At 48.3% G+C, this 21283-nt stretch overlaps 1 long non-coding RNA gene across 1 annotated transcript in view; it reads right to left on the reverse strand.

Annotated features, from left to right (window-relative positions):
• LOC116157476 (uncharacterized) overlaps positions 1–21283 on the reverse strand; it is a 124650-nt gene that overhangs the window by 52965 nt on the left and 50402 nt on the right. Inside the window, exons 3-4 of the long non-coding RNA XR_004141569.2 lie at positions 19383–19741; positions 17497–17703 (exon numbers count right to left, since the gene is read on the reverse strand). This is a non-coding gene — a long non-coding RNA (uncharacterized LOC116157476). The remainder of the gene's footprint in view (positions 1–17496; positions 17704–19382; positions 19742–21283) is intronic.

Consider the following 21283-nt stretch of genomic DNA (forward strand, 5'->3'; position numbering starts at 1 on the left):
GGGATGTGGTTGTTCTCAGCTAGAATGGTCCTGGCCCTCCTGGCAGGAGATGGTGTCTGGCAACGCCACCCAGCAACAGCCAGCTTTTCTGGTGCTACCTTTCCAGGGGTGAGAACCTGGGTGTTTTTCTCAGGATATTAGAAAAGACTTCCTCTCTGACTGGGCTAAGGGTGATACATGTGAAGGGAACAAGGGCACGCTGAGGCCTTGGGGAGAAGCAGGCTGCTGAGAATATAGTAACAAAAGTCACTCCTCCCTCCTATCTTCACAAACCAGCCCCCACTGTCTAAAACAGAGAACAGTCCCACGGGCATCTCCAAAGAGCCACGCACCAATGCTCTGGTGATGACAGCCCGGAACAATGACTGGGTGGCTCTAGCTCTTAAGGTCAGAAGTAGAGCTTCTGATGGTTTAAGGATAAAGAGCAGCAGAAGAACTATGAACAGAGGCCAGTCAGTCATGTAGCTTTGGAAAGGCTGATGACGAGGGATGACAAAGATCTCAAGCCCAGGGCTACAGCAAGAGGCAAAGCCTGGTGTCTGGAACCACCCGCACCTCCCTCCTTCTCCTAGAGAGGCTGGGTGCTGGCAGGTCAGCGGCTCATGGTGTGACTCATGTCTCCCTGCCTGGGATGCTGGCAGCCACCTCACCCCCTCAGCCCTCCCTCACAGGCCTGTTTGAGACAAGACTGCTCACTCCTTTTATTTATTCCCTGTTCCTCAACCATCTCTCCTCACCCCAATCCATGACTGATGTGCTCCCACCACCCCAGGGAGTGCTGGGAGGACATCACCACCACTGCAATTATTATCTGGATCATTCAGTCCCAAAAGAGTCTCTCTACTACCCAGCATCAGTTTTGTTTTGAAATTATCCACATTACTCCAGTGATTCAGATGCATGGTCTACACAGTGGGAATGAATCCTCAGCCACTGGTTTCCTCTGGTTGTGAAGGTCAGCACTGGGCTGGCTAGGAATTGCTGCATGTTGGCAACTTCACTCTGGGAAGCCACTAGGAACCCCAGAATTGGCACAACAATTATTTTCAGCTGAAGACACTTGAGATTCAACAGATGTAGAAAGAAGCCTTCTTGGAGCTTCCCTTGTCTGACTAAAAGCAGACACTTCTGAGAAATCAGGACTGCCATACATTTGAGATGGGTCTGCTTCTAGGAGAGAGACCAAGAGCAAATCTACCATAATTTGCCAATCTACCAACTCTCTGTGGGAGAGTTTTACGGCCCTGAAGGAGAGGGAATGACCATTCATACCTCCATAGACAAACATGACCACAAATTTTATTATCTTTTATTCTCCTAAAAAACCCATTTGTCTTTCCTAAAGAAACCTATTTGTTCTTCCCACAGAAGCCTTTTCTCTCCTCTCCATTTCCTCTACTAAGTTAGGTTTAAGCCCTAAATTCTAATCACCCTTTTGAGCTGCTCAATACCGAGCACTTCCACGTGTATGCATGATGCACCTAAACATTTTCTTCCTGTTAATGTCTGTTGTCATTTTAATTCACAGGCCTCTGTTACAGAGCCTATGAGGGTAGAGGAAAAGTTTTTCCTTCACTACATCACCATCCTCTCCTACCCCAGAAACATGGTTATTTTATAGCTAATGGGATCTTAGAAATGAATTCATCCAGTGACACACACAAGAAGCATCAGCATCTTTTAAAACACTGGTCCAAGCTCCAGGGGTATCTACCAGTAGGACTAGCACTAGATGTGAGCACCCACTCACATGCGTGCACTTCCTCTCCTGCACACAGAAGGGTCTAACTCCCTGGACAGACATTTAAGGCTCCCTGAGTCTGTCCAAAACCCTCCAAACCTATCACCTGTGTCCTTGAGCTCTCCTTTCAGCTTTTTGGTCAGACTGTTATTCCAGCCTGACATGCCCTCACCAGTCCTCATATCTCCTCCTCTTGGAAGCATCACAGTCCATATTCCTGCTTCCCCACTCGCCGCTGCCCCTCAATCCCAGCCTAGTTGACAGGGAGCCCTTCCTCCACCAACCTTCCCTGCCTGTGCCCTGAGCAAGTTGCCACCTGCCTGAAAGCTCACACAGCATTGTGACATTGACTTTGGGATTTTACAGGCTGTGAGTATGTCTTTTATTTTGGAAACTCCAGGAGGGCAGGAGGTCTTCCCAGTCTTCCAGGGGCTCTTACCCATAGAGGTCGCTGAATAAATATGAGGATGGGGGTTGACACTGCACCAGCTTCTCCCCGTGGACCAGCCTCAGGACACACACACTTCACCTTCGGATCTTTGCTTTGGGAATTTCCCAAACTGGGCTCCTTTACAGACTAAACTCTGACATTTTCCATTTGTGTAAATGTTCACAAAAAGACAGAAAGGCCGACCTGCTCTCCAAACAGACCAGCGAGGAACAGGGACTGAGTAAGTGCTGGAGGCTGAGGGAGGGGACTGTCCCTGCACCCCAGGCTCACCAAGAGAATGTAGGAGACATATAAGGAGTAGTGAAAGAGGACGAATGGTGTCAGCAGACAGAACAGGAAAATTCAAACTTGTGATTCTAAAACAACTCAGGGAGCCAATTAAGAGCCCAGCTCCCTTCTGCCAGTTTCATCTGCAAGGACACAGTTGGCTGGAGACAGGTGGGCTGCCAAGCACGGACACCTGGGAGGGCGGATATTGGCCTGCGGGCTCCCGCCATCTCCTGCACACTCAGGGCACAGCCAGCCCAGCGCGGCTGCCCAGCTGGGAGGGCAGTCTTCACCATCTGTCCACCCCTAGGAGTGCAGGTACCTCCCTGCTAGTGGCAAAGGGAGGGTTCAGCCCAGAAACCAGTCCTCCTGATGTCTCTGTTCCCTAGAAGTGCTCCTCCAGGAGAGTAGGTGAGGAGGTAGCTGGGATCTGTAGCAGCTGCTGGCAACTTGGGGGGTTTAGGGCAAGCAGCTCCTCATAGTGACCTACAATCTAAAGCAAAGCAGCCATGACCAGGGGTTCAGGGCAGCTCCAGGTGAGGGATGGGGAGCAGCTGCCTCTCTTCCACTCTCCATTGCTATAGTCACAACTCTCCTCTCTTTAAAAACCTGCACTTTGCCTCCAATGTCTGGCCCCTTTCCTCCTCCCTTGCTTCATCTCCTGCCTCCCCTACATGCTTATTTCCCCCTCACCCCTTGCACTAAATTTCTTTCCATTCCGTACACAGTCATTTCTGGGACTCAGTGTCATCTTCTTGCTATTCCCTCTATCAGCAGTACCCTTTCCCTGATGCCTGGCAAACTCCTATGCATGCCTCAAGACTCAGCTTAAATGTTCCTTCTTTAGTGAAGCCCTTCCCAACTCCACTATACACTCAGTCTTGCCACTATTATGGTACTTATTACATTGTTTGGTAACTCTTTGCTTACATCTGTCTTGTTGCCTCTCACATCTAAATAATGAGGTCCTTGAAGGTAGTGATTATTTCTTTAAATCCACTATGTACCACAGTGTCTAGTACATAGAGGTTGTCAATAAATACTTGTTGAATGAATGAAGAAATACAAATTCTGCTTTTATCCTGCTGTTCCCTGGTTCATGACTTTCAGTGATGATCTCTTATCTGGAGACTAAATCCCTGGCAATTGAATCCACACACTTTCTGTCCACACCATGAAATAATTCCTCCCATGTTTGGCATTATAGAGAAATACAAAAATGCAAAAGAAAGTGCCTCCACCTGAGTTCCAAAGAGTAAGAAAGACAAGAGCCCAGATGAAACAACGAGGAAGGCAGTGGGAGCCACTAGGAGGGTCCTGATGAAGGGAGCATTACACCCAGCAGGGAGGAATCCAAGACAGTCTCCTGGGGCACCAGAACCAAAGGGTAGGTAGATTTTTGACAGTTCAACATGGGATGGGGTGGTGGTGGAGGGGTGGGGAGAGCATGAGGGCATGGGAAAAGGGCATTCCTGATCCCAAAGGAAAAAGTATTCAGGATAAAGTTTGGGGGCTGTTTGGCTGAAACAAAGGCCACATGGAGGGAACAGGGCTTGTCCAGAGAGTGGCTCTCATCACCAGGGTGGGCTCCAGAAGGACTCACTCAGGGGTGGGTGCCCCCAGGGCTTCTGAGGCGACAACTGGGGGATAGGTCTTACCAGCACTCCAGCTGCCACAGCCCAAGCAGGGGGTGAAGGAAAGGAGCAAGTAGGAATGTTTTAGACTTTCCTCACCTCTCTGATGTTTCCCAAATCCCATACCTAGTAGGAGCTTGGTCCAAGGGGGCATCTCAATCCACCAGCCTTCAGCAAGATACTCCCACCCTCTCTCCTCCCAATAGATGGGGACCTGTGGATCTCTCAACCACAGGACAGATAGACATTTCTTAGGCATCATCTACTTGAAAGATAGCACACGAAGCATCATGGGGGATACCCAAGGATAGAGGACACAGACCTCTAGTAATTAAGTGCCCATAAGAGAGAGCATCCACAGAGACAGACCACACCAGGGAGTGGTGGAATCAGGTGAAGACAGGAAGCAGCTAGTCTCAACTTTTCAAGGGACCATATAAATTACTGTCCAAACCAGGCAAGTGAAAGGGGGAGCTATTAATAAATAAACTACAATACAGGCATGAACAGGGGCTGCCCCAGGTCAGTCAGGATAGTGGTCATCCTACCCATATGATTCTTATGATTCCAAAATTTCTATCTCCAGACCATCCTTGGTCCTGAGCTCTAGATCCGTAATCAGTTGCCCACCAGGTATTTCCATCTGGAAATCCTATGGGCTACTCAACCACAGTGTACCAAAACTGAAGTCAGCGTCTCCCCTCCTCCCCTACCCCTCACCACTGGCTTTTCCGCCTTCTGTGTTCCCCACCTAGAGAAGCAGCACTGGTCTCTACTGGCATGTTCCAAGCCAGACCCTGGGAGTTGTCCTGGATTGTTCCCTGCCTCACCAGACCCAGGCAGTCTTGAGGGGTCAAGAACTATTGGTTCTCTCTTCTCCCATCCCCTCCTACCTGCCCTTACCCTGGACCACTTTAACGGCCTCCTAACTGGTCTTCCTATTCCATCCTTCCATTTGTACCTTTCAAGTCCATGTTCATCATGGCAGCAGAGAGATCTTAAAAATACACAAAACCTTTGTGGCTCCCCTTACACTTTGACACTTAGGGGTGGGAGGTGAGACCTTTTGGGTCCTCCCCATCCTGCCCCAGTGCTCATGTGTCCAGTTTCACCTCCACTTGTCATCCCATTTCCTGTGGGCCAGCTCTGTGGAAGCTCCCTGCTGCCGCCCTCCAAGCCCTGACACATGCTGCTCTCTGCCTAAGGGGGCCCTTCTGCCTCTGGTTCGCCTCCGCCCACCAGATGGACCTCAGGTAGCACCCGCTGTACAAGTCACCCTGCCGTTTAAGGACTGGCCTTCCTGCCCCTGCAGCCATTCACTCACTGTCGATGCTGCGGGTTTAGAAATACATAGAACAACATACAGAGATAAAAAAAAATATGGTGAAAATGCAATCAATCAAGCCATCTAGGTGAAGGGTTTGGGGTGTTGATTGTACCATCTTACAACTTCTCTGTGGGCTTTAAGTTTTTCAAAATAGAAAACTAGATTTTACAAACTGAATAGAATATGGACCTGAATAGAAACTCATTCAAACATAAATTTCCTGTGACCTGATTTGAGAGAGACTAGTATCACTGAAATTCAGGGCCACAGTTTTGCTGTTAAAGTTCTCACATTTATCAGTAAATTTGTTGCATTTATATTTAAACACATATATGTTTAATTGGCTGAGGGGGGATCAGGAAAAAAACTGATAAGTGGATAAAAGAAAATAAAATCATCTACAATCTCACCACCCGGAGATAACAGTTACAACTATTTCAGAACATGTTTTCCTGGCAATTTTTGTGTGTAGATATATTTTAAAATACAAAATGAGTTATGTTACACATAGCTTTATAACTCATTCTTTTTACTCCACAATATATTACAAATGACTTTTCATACTGATAAATACATTGGCATTTTAATAGCTGCACTGCATTCTATGGAATAGGTGCCCCATAATTTATGTAACCCCATGATCTTTCCCCTAAACACAGGAACAAGAGCCCCAACTCTCTGATTCTGACACCCCTCATGACTCTAACCCAAAGAGGGGGGTCAAAGTCAACGCTGGCCCTTTGTTTAGGGAAGTGACACGTTGCTATTCGGGCTTCAAAGGAAAAAATGTATGCTGACAGGTTAGAATTAACTGGGAAAATCACCTCGACTCAAATGCGACGAGCATTTTAATCAGTAGAGTTCAATCTTCTTGGCAGCTCCACTCAGAGAGGCCAATCGAACTTCAGGCCACACCTGGCAAGGTTGAGAGGAGCTAAAAATAGACCCAGAACTAAGCATCCAGACTCTTCTGAATTCATAGGCATAAAGGCTGCCCCAGAAGGACTTGCCGCTCCAACGTTTTCCACTTGCGGCATGTCATGGTGCCTGAAATTCCTAAGGGTTAAGGTTTTCTAAGAGGCTCCTGTCAGAAAGTAGGCAGCTATCCTGCGAGGAGGGCAGAGTGAGTCCCCGTCGGGATCTAGTGGAGAAAATCAGGGATTTGGGGGTCAAACAGGCTGGGGCTCATATTCCAGTCCTCTGCCCATCACCAGCTATGTGACCTTGGGTCAAGTCCTCAGCCTGAGTTTCTGTGTCCTCATCTGCAACAAGGGGATAAAATGCCACATCTACCTGTTGCGAAGGTAAAATGGGATGGTGCCTGGAATAGGAGGTGAACAAATGCGTCTCATTGTTGTTACTGAGGACTTGAATTTGTTTCTCAGATTGGCCAGGTATGGCTTTAGGAGAGATGAGTTTTCTCGGCATTGGTGGTGAGCACAAGAGAAGCATGGCAGAGGCCCCACGCATGATACACGGCAAAGGCAATAGGGCTGCACATCCAGGGCCACCTGGGCCCTTTGGGCAGGCTGGACACATGCTGGAATGGCACAGGGACACCTCACTCATTGCCACACACTCAGCATTCAAAAATTTAACCTTCTGAGCATCAAGCGCCCTCCAGTTGATTCTGAAGGTTCGTGACCTGTGAAAATTTCTGTTTTGCTGAGGCACTCACCTGGACCACATGGACTCAGTAAGGAAGCATGTCTTGTAGATTTCCCAGGGTCCCTAACAAGGCTTTGCAGCAGAGATGCTGAAAGCCTGGACTAGGATCCAGGTCTACTGACCACCAGCCCCTGACTCCAGGCCTGACCTCTGCCCAAGATCCCAGGGGGGTTCATCACACATCCCCTTGCCCTGATTGTGACTGCACCCCATCTAGGGCCTCTGGGAGTGCAGAAATGAATGGGACGGACTTGGGAAGGATGACTGATGGGCCATATTGGCACCATCGACTGGCAGGGCACAGACAATGTCACTGCTCTTTAAATGGGTACCCTGCAGTGAGGTGGCTTCCCCTTCTGTCTTAGTTTCCTAGGACTGCTGTAATACAGTGCCACAAACTGGGTGGCAGAAAACAACAACAGTTCTGGAGGCCAAAATTCTGACACCAAGGTGCTGACTGGACCCTGCTCTCTCTCTCCGAAACCTGTTGGGGAGAATCCTCCCTTCCCTCTTCCAGCTTCTGGGGTTTGCCAGCACTCCTTGGTACTCAGTAGCTTTTAGATGCGTCCCTCCAATCTCTGCCTCCATTGTCACCTGATTGCCTACTATCTGAGTGACCCTGTCTCTATTATAGACACCTGTCATGTTGGATGAGGGGGCCACACTACTTCAGTCTGACCTCACCTGAACTGATTACATCTGCAACAACCCTGTTTCCAAATAAGGTCATGTTCTGAGGTGCTGAGGGTTAGGACTTCAACATACCATTTTGAGGGGACTTAACTGAACCCACAATAACCTCTAAATCCATCTTGAGATGAGCATTTTCTCTTCAGTGCCTGAACGCAGCTCAGAGCAACATCAAACTTCCTCTCCACAGCCAGGAGAGGGGCCTTCAGGACAGACCCTAGTGAACTCTGGCCTGTTCCCTGCAGCTGTTGGAAGACACCTCAGGGACGGGAGGTGGAAGACAGACCGAGTGACACGGCTTTAGGTGGACACCTCGCCTTGCCTTCTCAGTGCTCGTCGTGACCCAAACCGTTACTGTGCCTGTTAGTGTACCCAGGGTGCTGAGGCCCCAAAGTCCCAGGGTCTGCCTCCCGGACACTTCCAGGCCCCGTCAAACAGGGAGTGAAGAAACAAACCAGAGAGAAACTCCCCGCCACCCCACGCACCTTTTACCACCACCTTCTCCTGCCTCAGGTCATTCCAGCTTAGGCAGGATAGGTGGCCAGAGGAGTGGCTTGAAGGGGACTGAGCCCCTGCTTCCTGCCCCTGGGACGTCCGGCTGCCCCTGGTGGCCTGCCAGTGCAAGAGGCAGGCAGGGACTTTCTGATCCAATTGCTCAGGTCCATTCAAAAGGGAAAAGTGATGACAAAGCTCTCTGCACATTTCTTAATACATTTTAAAATCCTTAACAAAATAAACCTCAGGGCCTGAGTAAATTGGCTCCCAGATGCTGGCCAAGGAACAAGCTGGGTGGAAAGTGTGGGGAGTTGGAGGGAGGATTGGTCAGTGACCAGGGTGAAAGAACAGCCTCTCCCCTCACCCAGTGCTTCTTAATGAGGTGCCTCTGCGGACAGTCTGGGAACCCAGAGCTCCCGGAGCCCCCAGACAGGAAGGGAGGGGTCTCCATCCTCACTGCTCTTGGTCCCCTTCCCCAAAAGCAGCACCAGGACAAAGGCTGTTGGCAAATCCCGCCCCTCATAACTTCTGAGATGGAGTAGAACAAACACTTGAGCCCGGCCCCCTCCTTCACCCGCTCAGGGAGAGGCTAACCTTGAAATCAGCCCCAGTGAGGTGGGTCATCTCGGAGACCAAAGGACAGTCACTGACACAGCCCTGTTTGGAGCAGAATTGAAGGAGGTCTTTGCCAACTTCCATGCATAGCCTGCTCTGCAGTGACTGACATCTGAGGTGTTCGGAGGAAATTTCCCTCCCGGCATTTTCCCCTCAGTGATTTCCCCAACTCAGAGATGTCTTCTCTAACAGGCTGGGGGGTGAGTTTTCTTTCCCTATGGGCACCCTCCCCTGTGAGTGACCCCAGCAGTGGTCAGGCCTGTCTAGTTTTGTGCCTCAATCGTCAGCCCCTGATCTGCCCACAGGACACCTAGTGGAAATGCTCAATTTCAACTCAGGGAGAAGGCAGGGCTGAAGATGGAAAAGCCAGAGTTTAGGGGTAGGATTTACAGACCAAGAAGTTCTACAATTTGGCCTCAGATAGGAACAGGGACAGTTTTTCCATTGTGACAGGAGTGAGGGGCAGGTGGACACTGGTGGCATTGGGGATAGGTCAATGAAGTTCTCTCTAACGGTTTGTTTTCTCCATGAAAGATGAGGGGGAGAGAGAACATGGGTGTGAAGGCAGGCAGGACAGGGCCTCCCTAGGAAGCTGATGGTGTTGAGTGCACACAGGAGGTTCAGGGTCATGAACAAAATGAGGCAGCACTGTCAGCCCAGACACAAGCTCCTCTACAGCAGCATTCAGCCTCCCCAGCACAGCGACATGGAGGAGCCAGGGTTTAACAGAGGAGGGAGGGAGGTCAGGAAGCGAAGGGTCATCACAACAAAGGCATGGCAAGATGGACCATGGATGCTAAGCTGGGTAAGGGGAGGGTGGGGGACAGCACAGTCAGTAGGACACCATCCTGTGCCCTAGGCCTACTGGCAAGACTTCTTGGGACCACTGAGGACAGAGTGCCCCATCCAGGTGCAATAAGCCGGTTCCTCACCTGAGCACTGTCAAGCCCACCCTCTATGCCCTCTCCTTGGGCTGGGGAGGAGCCAGGTAAAAGTAGGCAACCACGTGTGCCATGATCAAATGGAAGTAATCTGTGGCTAATAATGAAAAAGTGAAGCTTGGAAATGATTGTCTTTTATTGAGCCTTTTGAAGGTTATCTCTGTCGGGTCAATTTATCTCACTTACACCTGGCTAAGCTTTCTTGGAGAAATACGAGAAATGCCTAGAGTTTCAGCCAGCACTATAGATGGTGGGCAAAATCAGCAGTGTAGCTCTGGGGGGTTTGTCCCCATGAATGGCAATGCTTCAGGGGTCTCTGTGCCCAGTAAATGGCTCATGATTGCTACTCTGGCTGCAGACCTTTGTGGCACCAGGACTTGGGGCCACACAAACTCATATTCAGAGGTTGTCATGGAGACTCCTGGCCATTCACCATCATTTCTTTTCCTCTTCTCCCAAAGTAGGAGTTATAGCCTGGCATGACTACCCAGCTCCACACTGCTTGCCAGCATCCCTGTGGGGTGCATAATCCTGTGACTAAGTTTGAGAAACTTAGTGGGGTGGTGGAAGTGATGTGTGCCATATCCAGGTTGGTGTCTACATTCTTTTTCCAGTTTCCACAAACTGGAGCACAGAGAAGCCTTGCAGCCTGGCTTCAGCTAAGGGCAAAGCCGAAGGAATGGCAAAAAAATGAGATGGAAAGAATCTGGGCCCCTAAGGGCGGACAAGCTGCCTGCCAACCAGGAAAGTTCTCTTTCTACTGTGCCTTAGGTCAGCTCACTTGGAACTGACTGTGCCAGAGGCAGACGGTGGGTACACTCTCAGGATCCGCACCAGTCAGGTAAAGAGCGGACGGTGAACTGCAGCGAAGCTGGACGAGAGGTCTCTGATCCAGAGGGGAGGTCTGGAGCTGGGACAGCCCTTCAGAGTTGTCCCAGATGGAGACAAAGGGGCGAGACCTCTCTACTCCATACTACCAGTCCTTTGGGGATGCAGGCTATCCCGGCAAGGGGGTGTAACTTGGGTGAGGTGGCTCCCTTTGGCCAAGGACAAGTCCCAGAGAGACTCAGCAGGGAGTCCTCAACAAGCTCCCTCCCTACCACCAGCACTGGAGAAATGCTGCCTCAGTCCTAATGGCCGGATTTGGGTGCTGTCCTACAACACCCACTGCAGACTCTCACTAAGGAAGGAAAGTCTATGTTCTTTAAAGCCATTGCTTTATTGCTAGGTCTTTATCACAGCAGCCTCTCCTCACCCCCATGGGCTTGTTTACAAGGGCACCCCCACCCTGCCCTCAACCAAAGAGAAACTCCCTGAGACACACACGAGGTCAGTGGTTTGCAAAGTGTGGTTCGCAGTCCAGCATCATCAGCATCCCCCAGAAATTGTTTTAACTGCGGATCTCATGCCTCATCCCAGACCGACTGAGTCAGAAACTCAGGATGGGGCCCAGCGATCTGTGTTCAACAAGCCTTCTAATGCACACCAAAGACTGAGAACCACTGCTGTTTCTTCCCTCTAGACTCAGAGCACCAACTACCATGCAGAGAACACGACAACCTGAATGGTGATTTGGAAGTCTCTGCTTGAAGTCCTGGGCTGTACATTAAGGTATCTGGGTCCCCCCACTTCCCCTCTGACACCATCAGCCTGGCTCTCCTCTGCCCTGGGGAAGCAGTGTGGGGCAGAGGGATCCTCACAGCTTCGGGGCCAATCTTCGGGGTCAGTTTCAACTGCTGGCTGACTGACCTTAGACAAATGGCTTGCTGGGACTCAGTTTCCTCATCTATACAATGGGGATAAGACCCACCCTACTTAGTTATTGTGAGACCAACATGAGAGAACACACCTTAGCGTCTAACACTGCCTGGCTCCTGGCACTCATTCCATAACTGTTACCTCCGGTCCTTCAATATCCTCCAAGGACCACCTGCTTTATTTTAATAAAGATTTCAAAGAATACAGTCTAGAGCTCATTCACAGGGAAAGGTAAATTACCAGTAACTAAAGTACTGTGACCCTCCCAGGGGAATTTGCTGCCCAAGGATTAGATTAGAACTTTATTTTTTTTAGTGATGGGTGGTGGGGAGGGGAGGGGAGGCTTCCTTTCCAGCTCCTGAAATCATTCTTCTCTGGGGCTCTGCCTTGTCTGGACTCTTGGTATCCCTTCCCCAAAGGCCTCTGACCTTGAGGAGACTTCGCTCTAACAAAAGTGCCCCCTTTCACAGACAGCTGAGCAAACCAGCTGGGCTTCAAGTGGTGGAGCTTGGAATTGTCAAATAAGCCCCCAGTGCCCCATTTGGATCAGAGCGGAGATCCTTTCCAGACCTGCTTCTTTCATCTGAAAGTTGAAAATCATCCCCAAGACATCTCATGGCCCAAATATCAGGGTTCTCCAAGGACAGCCTGACTCCAAGACAGAGAAAGTAAGGAATTTCAGGGACACCAGGGAGACTCCCTGCTCCTAAAAACCTTCTCTAACCTGCTAGTTGGGGGTACTGGGGAGGGTTGCTGATAGTCCTTTAACCCCGGGGCCAGCACCTTCCACTCTGCAGTGGGAGAGCAGACATCTAAAGAAGGGCCGAGTGGCTTCCATTTGCATCCAAGATGAAGTGACTGACAGTAAGCCTTTCCTGAGAGCTAGTCCTGGTGGGTGGAAGCTCCGGGCAGCTAAAGAGGGAGTGTGGTCATCTCAAACCAGCCACAGACTCTAGTTCACCAATCACACTTAGAATGAGGCTGGCATTTTAGCCCAACTCTTGCTTTTCCCTGAGGTCTCCATTAATTCTGCATTCTGTGCCAGTGGCCAGTTACAGGAGGAATCCATTCCCATCACCATATCCACAGTCCGTGCCCCTCTACAGCCCTGCTCTGGGAGGCTGCATGTTTGAGAGGTTCAAGGCATGCATCGGGGGAGTCAGGCCTTGTGGTGTCTGTCTCCAGGACAACCCAGTGGTCAGTAGGGATCACTCAACTCTGTTCTGTCTTTAAGATCCTGCAGAGATCTTGTGCAACGCTCCAAGGCAGAAAACCTGGGAACCTGGTGCTGAGTCAGCGCCAGTTGTGACCATCAATATTAGAACAGAGAGTTCTGGAACTCACCAAGCTTTCTCTCACAGCTCATCTGTCCTCACCTCTGTGAGGAAAGGAAGGCAGACCTGGACAGGAAGCAGGCTCATAGAGGCTGAGGGGTTTGCCCCAGGTACACAGCTAGCAAGGGGTGAGTTGGGGCTAGTTTCCAGATCTTCCATCTCCAAATCTGGTGCATTTTCCATTGCTGAAGGAACAGTTCTAGCGGCAAAGCCTAGAGCAGGTCTGCTCACTCCCATGCCATCCGCCAAAGAGGAAAGAGGGAGGTCTGGACTGAACCCCACCCTGGAATCCAGTGGAAGAGTCTGCTGTATTTCCCCAGTGCTGACAATCATCCTTCCCCTCTGATGCTGCCCAGATTTTTTTGGATTTTACAATAGCTTCTTTCTCTTGTGGTTTGGGATTGCCTGTTACTTTTCCAAGGAGACAGCAGCCTGGGATTAGATTAGTAATCTTCCCAGAGAAGGAACTTTGTGTATTAAAACTTTTCTCCATTCAAGACTCCAGGATGAATCAGGAGAGGGTCTTAAGTTAGAAGAGAAAAACAGAATCTAGCCATGGAGGTCACAGCCACAGGCCTGGGACTTTAGAGAGCCGGACACTTGTGGCCTCTAGAGACAAGACTGAATGTTTACCTAACGTCACATGAGTGTTACTGCCCTGCCTCAGTCCTCCCAGAAGTGGATGCGGGGCGTGGCTGGCCTATTGGACGGCCAAGCACAAGTGGCACAGCTGACCCCTAAGAGTTCCCACCAACGTGTGTGTCTCTTCGGACCAGTCTGGTTCCAGCTGCACTGAGGCAGCTGAGGCACTGTGGCAGGCTCTTCTCTCTATGATGCCAGAACCCGAGCCAGACTGACTCCTTCAGAGACTGCTTTACAGAGCAAAGGATGTCTGCTCCATCCGGGAATGGCATCTCACACGCTCCCTGCTTCCCTGGGACCCCTCAGGGAATTCCCCTCCTTTGTTCAGTGTTCTCAGAGCTGCAGTGTGGTGGCAGGAGAGGTCTAAGTATCTGTGAAGGTTTGGCAGTAAGAGAAAAACATCCAGGTTTGATGTATCAAAAAAAAACCCAAAACCCCAAAAACAAAAAAAAGCAAAAACAACAAAACACCTTATCTTAGAGTGGAAAAGGCCACTCCATGACACCATCCTAACAAATATATCAGACAGTCTTGCTGGTGTCAGCAGGTGAGGAGTATGTTCTGTAATAATTTCATGCCTACCTCCTATGAACATGTTTGCTTATCCTTAGAGCAAAGATTTTTCCCGTTGTTTTCTCAGAGAAGCTAGTTTACCGCACCCAAAGCACAACAGTCTTAGCAGCCCAATAAAGATCTTGGAATACATTGTAATGGCTGTTATCAAAACCTTACTTAGACAACATGTTCAGTGGGTAAAGACTTGCTCCTTTTGCACGCATACTGGACCACGTGCAGAAGCAAAGTGGTTAATTTCCAGTCTTTATTGGATCAAAATGAGTCATGGATGAGTAACAGCATGATTCAGGGAAGGGCCACTTGTCCATCCCTGGAGTGTTCAGAGACTGTAAGAACTTGAGACATGGCTATGCCAGGTCAGGCCAACTCTTGGTTACAAATGAGCCTCTAGACAATCTTGGGTTCACATCTTTTGTCATTTAATGTTTCCTGAAAGACTGAGATGCCTGTGATCACATAAAGTAAGGGATACAGATGTGATTCACTTTGACTTCTGGATTATCAGTACTTTGCTTTATTATCCTGGGACAGAGACAGCTGATGTGCTTCCCAGAGCTCCTAGGCCTGACCTGAAGCACTTCTGGGCACCCCTTCCCCAACTCCCACGTGCCCACACCAGTGACCGCCTCAGGAAGACAGCCCTCAGGTCACTACTATTCCCTGCTGGAAGCACCTGGGAGTTTGTATCCCCAGGGGTAGCCGAGGACTGATTTGTGAAGAAGTGGGGCAGACTGTAGTTTCCCAAAATGGCCATAGCAGTATCTCTGGCCCTGCATGCTCTTCTGGAACCTTGTTGCTGCCCCACCAAGAGGTGGAGTCTGTTTCCCCCACTTTGAAACTAAGTGGGCCTTTGTGACTACCTCAACCCAGAATGTGGTCAAAGTGATGCTGTGTGATTTATGAGGCCATGAAAGGCAATGTTGCTTCTATCTGCCTCTCCCTGTCTAGACACATGGCCTTGGAACTCAGCCACCATGTTGTGAGGAAGCCCAGGCCACATGGGGAAGGGCTGGACGAACGTGTTGCTCTTAGTCTAACTGCAGCTGGGATGAATCGTAAGAGAGTTGGGTGAGGAGGTCTCCAGGGCATGCCAGGCCCCAGTCTTCCAGCTGCTTCAGCTGACCCAAATGGAAAAGAGATGATCTATTCCCACCAAGTCCTGCCCAAACTGAAGACTCATGAGAAAAATGAGTGTTGTTGTTGTTTAAGCTGCCACATGAGTGCTTGGGGGTAGTTTCCTGTGTAGTAATAGACACCTAATATGGATTGAGGTACGTGGAAGTATGATGCTACCATAATAATAAAGCACCCCCCCAATCGGCCTTTGGGACTGGGTGGCAGATGGAGGCTGAAGGGACCTTGAGGAAATGGCTAATGAGAAACTAAAGGGCTTCAAAGGGACAGTCAGGGCAAGCTGGGTGGCCATGGAGATCCACAGCAATATTTCCAGCCCCACATGCTCCTCCAGAACCATGCCACTCCTCATGAAAAAGTGGAGCTTTATTTCTCCTCCCTTGGGAATTGGCAGGCCCTAACTTCGCCTGACTGAAGAGAGTGAAATTATTACTGTCATTGTTTTAAGCTGCTGTGCAGGAGGGGCGGGGAAAGATGGGCTCACAAAGTTAATCTATCAGTTACTCTGGACAAACACTTTAAAACCCAAATATGCATAGATTATACTAAACTTAACAATAAAAAACTAATAATGCCATGATTTTTATCTGCTTTTTCATGTTCATACTTAATTCTAAGCCTTCTCTGGGTGAAAAACTCTAACTCACTAAGGGATCAATAATTTTATCATTTCAAGGAAGTCAAAGTTATGATGCTAAGCAAACTGGGGTGACTTTCTTGCTAGGCTGAGGTTACCCGTAGACCATACTTTTGGTTGGGACATGAGATCTGGAGCAACAGAGACATAAGGTGATTTTTCTCATGACAATAGGGATAATTGGAGCCCAGTTATACAGTAGCTCTGTTTAAACTCTGTGATTCCTAGTCCACACCCTCCAAATGGGGTGGTCTCACACCCTGTATCCCTGATGACACCTTCCCTAATTATCAAGTTCGGTTTGAGTTTGCAAACCTTCCCTCACATCTGCTCCCCCAACCCTTACCCCCATTCCTTCCACATTACATTGGAACTCTACTGACTGCTTAATGCTAATCTGAATTCTTTTCATGTTCTTCCAATCTGGCAGGGCCACACCTCTTGAATATATTTAAATCCAACTGGATTCTGAGCATCCCTCCTGTCTTTGGCTTCCTTTGAGGCCGTTTCAATGACAGACAGAGTGCACAAAGACGATACTTGGAGCATCATTTGTAACAGCTTAACAACTAGAAACAAATGAAGTGCCCAGTAAAGAAACTGTTGAATCTCAGTCACATCACACCCAGGGTATGACAGCAAGAGGGGAAACACAACCAGTAGCCCATCCCCGCCTAGGAAAACCTCAGGAACAGGCTGGGGCACAGGAGACCTCAGCCACACACAACACTTCGGATCCACACCCTAGGCAGCTCCTTAAACCAGTGCTGACTGCACAAAGTCTTCCAGCAGCCTGTGTGGGTGAGGAGAGCCTGTGTCTGCTCCCTGCATACCTGCTTACAGGTACACAGGGGCACATGGGACATAGGCGAAGAACTTACCTCATATCCATGCCCAGAGCTGGAGATGCAGAAAATGAGTAACTAGAATAGAACCAGAATCTTTGCCTCCCTCGCAGGGAAAGGTCTGACTCATTCATACTGAGGGTCAGAGGTGGTTCTGGAATGTTTATGTAGGAAGGGCTTAGGGAGGGCAACCTGGTTGAAAAGGAGGCTTGCGGACCTTCCACTGGTGGGGTTCAGGCACCAGAGGTAGGGACAGGAAATTAGACTTGATGAGGGAGGTCCCCTGAGAGCAGAAAATAGTGCTCAAATCTCTAGCAATAAACTGTTATCTGGCTTAGCAAGCAGATAGGTTGGCAAGAGTGGCGGAACTGCTTTCCAGGTAGGAAAGCTGAAAGAGAAAGTCATGCCTGGGCAGGCAGAGCTCTCCAGAAGGCCCCAGGTTTATCCCCTGCTCCTCCAAGTGCTGAGTCAGCAGAGGACTTGCCAGTCATTTAATTCTGCATCTACCACCGTGTCTGTACCAGCACCAGCCCCAGGCTTAAAATTAATCACCTTTGCATCCATGGGTGATGCTTGTCATGTGGATGTTGAAGGATAACAAGAGAGGAGGAGGAAACATCAAGCTGCTGGGGAGTGAAGTTTTCAGCTGCACACACAGGAGACACCCCGGTCCCGGACAGACAACCTTGGAGAGGGCGCAAGCGTAAGCCCCACTGGATGGGGCATGGGGAAGGTACTTACACTTAATGCTGATGGCTTGAGCTGCAGGAGCCTGAGCAGGGACTGTGACTGGGGTGGTGGAAGCAGCCCCCTGCCTCGCCTGCTGGGCCCTTTGTGCCAGAGGTGGTCAGATGCTCTGTCAGCTGCAGGCGATTCAACCAGCGCTGGTGTGTGTCCATGCGGCCCAGCTCTGTGTCAGGTGCTGTGTGTTTGGGGTGGGAGCGGGGTCTGGGAGAAAAGCAAGAAGGTAGGGCTTCCTGAATTAGAGGAAATGCGAGGCTAGGGGGAAGCCTTAAAGCACTAGGGCAGGTGGGTGGGGTTGCAGTGTGGTGCATCTTCTTAGCCACTAGGGATCAGAAAACCTGGTCTCCAGGCTGATTACCACCACTTTAGACTCATACTGATTATATATATATATTTTTTTTTGATGATGAAGGAAAGTGTAACTTTACTGTAAGACACCAACAAAAGAGAGCGGGTGGCTCGTGCTCAAAAACCCCAAACTCCCGGGCTCATACTATTTTGATACAATCATTTGACCCATGACTTTAAACTACAACACAGATATGTCTCAAATGGCAGCATTAAAATGAAAGGGCCCAGTGACAGGAAGCTAGACACAAAAGGCCATAAATCATGCAATTCTACTTTGATGGAATGGTCAGAACAGGCAAAACCATAGAGACAGAAAGCAGGCTAGTGGTTATGAGGGGCTCGGGGCAGGAGGTAATGGAGAGTGACTGCTCAGTGGGTACAGGGTTTCCTTTGGGGTGATGAAATGTGTTGGAACTAGAGAGTGATGTTGGCTGTACAACATTGGGAGTGTACTTAATGCTACTGAATTGCTCACTTTAAAATGGTTAAAATAGTAAACTTTTTGTTATGTGTACTTCATCACAACTTTTTTTTAAAAATGGGGGGGGGGGTTCACTGTTTTCCTGCATGACCTTGAAGAGGAAAAGCTCTTGGCCTTCAATCCCCTTCCTCTGTGACATGAGGCTCTCAGCCTGTCACAGTCTGTCCTCTGGGGCTGAGGAGTCTGTGTGCAAGAGTGGAAAGGACACAGGAACACAGGGCTCCAACCCCACCCATGACCGTCACTTGCTGTGGGACTTGGGCAAGTTACTTCGGCTCTTTTAATCTGTGTGTCACCACCTATAACTATGGTTGTTGGGAGTCCTTTGGATGTGTGAGTTAAAAACAATCTTTATAAGAAAACAAACATTTAACACCAAGCAAAAAAATGTAAAAGTGAGTGTGTTGTGTGCATGTGTATGTAGTATCTGGCACAGATACCAGGGCTCTCATTAAATGGAAGCTCTTATTAATTATTAGTTAATAATTAAGTATTTTAAATGAAACTAATCAAGGTGAAAGCAAGTTTTAAATAAAACCGCTAATTAAACCTGGAATTGTTAATAACATTTCATAGGAAAAAGGGATTTGAATCAACCTTTAAGGAGAGCTGAGATTGGACAGGTGAGGACAGGGAGGGGCAAGAGAGGGTGTACATGAGCAGAGGCTTAGAGGAGGGAGCATGCTGGGGCCAGTGAGAAGACTAGTCTGGTTGGAACAGAGTATTTGGGGCACTTGGAGAAAGACCGGATGTTGGGCTTCCTTGAATACCAGGCCAAGGAATTTGGACCTTGTTCTGAGGGCACTGGGGAGTCAAGGATGGTTCTTGAGCAGCAGAGCAATATAATGACTATGGTGACATATGAGGACACATCTAGCCCACCCCATGCAGAAATGATTTGGAGATGAGAGTCTAGAGACAAAGAGACCAGTCTGGCATCCATAGCTTTAACCAAGTCTGAGGTTAAAAGGATGGGACATGAGTGGTAGAACTGGCCAATCTTAGAAACAGTGGAAGAATCCACAGAAGTTCTTCTGGGCTCCAGACTCACCTGACAGCAAGCACTACATCTCGGCGTCTGGTGTCAACAGCACCGATCTGGCTACCCATTCATCTGTGGGTATATTTTCCTTGAAAAACTTAGAGAGCAGTGTCCAAGAAAATGATTCAAGGGACATATGCAGATCTGAGATGATGAGCCCAGGTCATCATGTGCACAGGATGTGCACAAAGCTGAGTGTGAGTAAGGAGCTGGCTTTCCACAAGATGAGTTCAATTCTGCTTCTGTGGATTTGGGTGCCAGGCTTGGGTTGGGCATGAAGGTCCAAGGCACTTGGGCTGGTCTTGTGGGTCTGCAGGATGGAGCCGGAAAAGCTTGTCAATTCCCAAGTAGCAGCCACAGGGTACTCTCTAGAAGGAAAGTGGGCAGTTGCTGAGACCACATGTTTATAACCACATCTATATCCCTAGAAAGTGGCACCAGGTCTATTGCTACAGACCTGGAGCTCACCTAGTAGGTGACCATTCCGTACTAAGACATGTGGGAGCACAGTTACCCTGCAGAGACCTGGACACCAAAAACTACAAAACATTGCTGAGAGCAATCAAAGATAGAAACAAATGGAGGGATATAAAGTACCATGGTCACGGCTCATAAGATTCAGGATTGTTACGATGTCAGTTCTCCCCAAATTGTTCCCTAGAGTCAATGAAATCCCAATTAAAACCCTAAAAGGCTCTTTTGTAGAATCAACAAGCTGATTCTAAAATTTACATGGAATAACCAAAACAACTTTGAAAAAGAATAAAGCTGGAGGAACATAAAGATAGACAAATAGATCAAGGGCACAGAATAGAAAGTCCAGAAATAGAACCACATATATAAAGGATAAGTGATTTTCAGCAAAGGTGCAAAAGTAATGCAGAGGAGAAAAAATAGTCTTTTCAACAAATGGCGCTGGAACAACTGGGAGCCAAATGCAAGAGAATGAACGTCAATCCATATCTCCCATCATATACAAAAACTAACTCAAAATGAATCATAGACTTAAAGATAAAGCCTGCAACTATGAAACTAGTAAAAGAAAACAGGAGAAAATACTTGTAGCCTTGAGTTAGGCAAAGTTTTCTTAGATACAATACCAAAAGTATGATCCAGAAAGAAAGTAACTGATAAATTGGACTTCATCAAAATTAAGAATTTCTGAGGGGAGGGTATAGCTTAAGTGGTAGAGTGCATGTTTAGCATGCAGAAGGTCCTGGGTTGAATCCCCAATACCTCCTCCAAAAATAAATAAACCTAATTACTTCCTCCCTCCACCAAAAAAAAAAAAAAAAAGAATTTCTGCCATTTGGAAGATACCATTAAGGGAATGAAAAGATAAGCCATGGGTTGGGAGAAAATATTTGCAAATCATAAATCTGACAAAGGATTTGTATCTAGTATATATAATGAACTCTTAAAACTCAATAAAAAGAAAACAATTTTAAAAAAATAAAAGATTTGAACAGACACTTCTCCAAAGAAGATACAGACAGCAAATAAATACATGAAAAGGTGCTCAATATCAATAGTCACTGAGAAATGCACATTAAAATTACAATGAGGTGGGGAGGGCATAGCTCAGTGATAGAGTGCATGCCTAGCATGCACTGGGATCTAGGTTCAATCCCCAGTACCTCCATTAAAAAAAAATCACAGTGAGATATCATTACACACCTATTAGAATGGCTAAAATTAAAAAGACTGGCCCTACCAAATATTGGAAAGTATGTGGAGCAACTGGAACTCTCATATACTGCTGGTGGGAGTGCTAAATGGTACAATCAATTTAAAAAATACGTTGTTAGTCTCTTATAAGTTAAACATTCCATTCCTAGATATTTACACCAGAAAAACCAAAGCATTTGTCCATTCAGAGACTTGTACAAAAATGTTCATAGTGGCTTACT

The sequence above is a fragment of the Camelus dromedarius genome, chromosome 15 (genome assembly GCF_036321535.1).
Source record: "Camelus dromedarius isolate mCamDro1 chromosome 15, mCamDro1.pat, whole genome shotgun sequence".
NCBI classification, from domain to species: Eukaryota; Metazoa; Chordata; class Mammalia; order Artiodactyla; family Camelidae; genus Camelus; species Camelus dromedarius.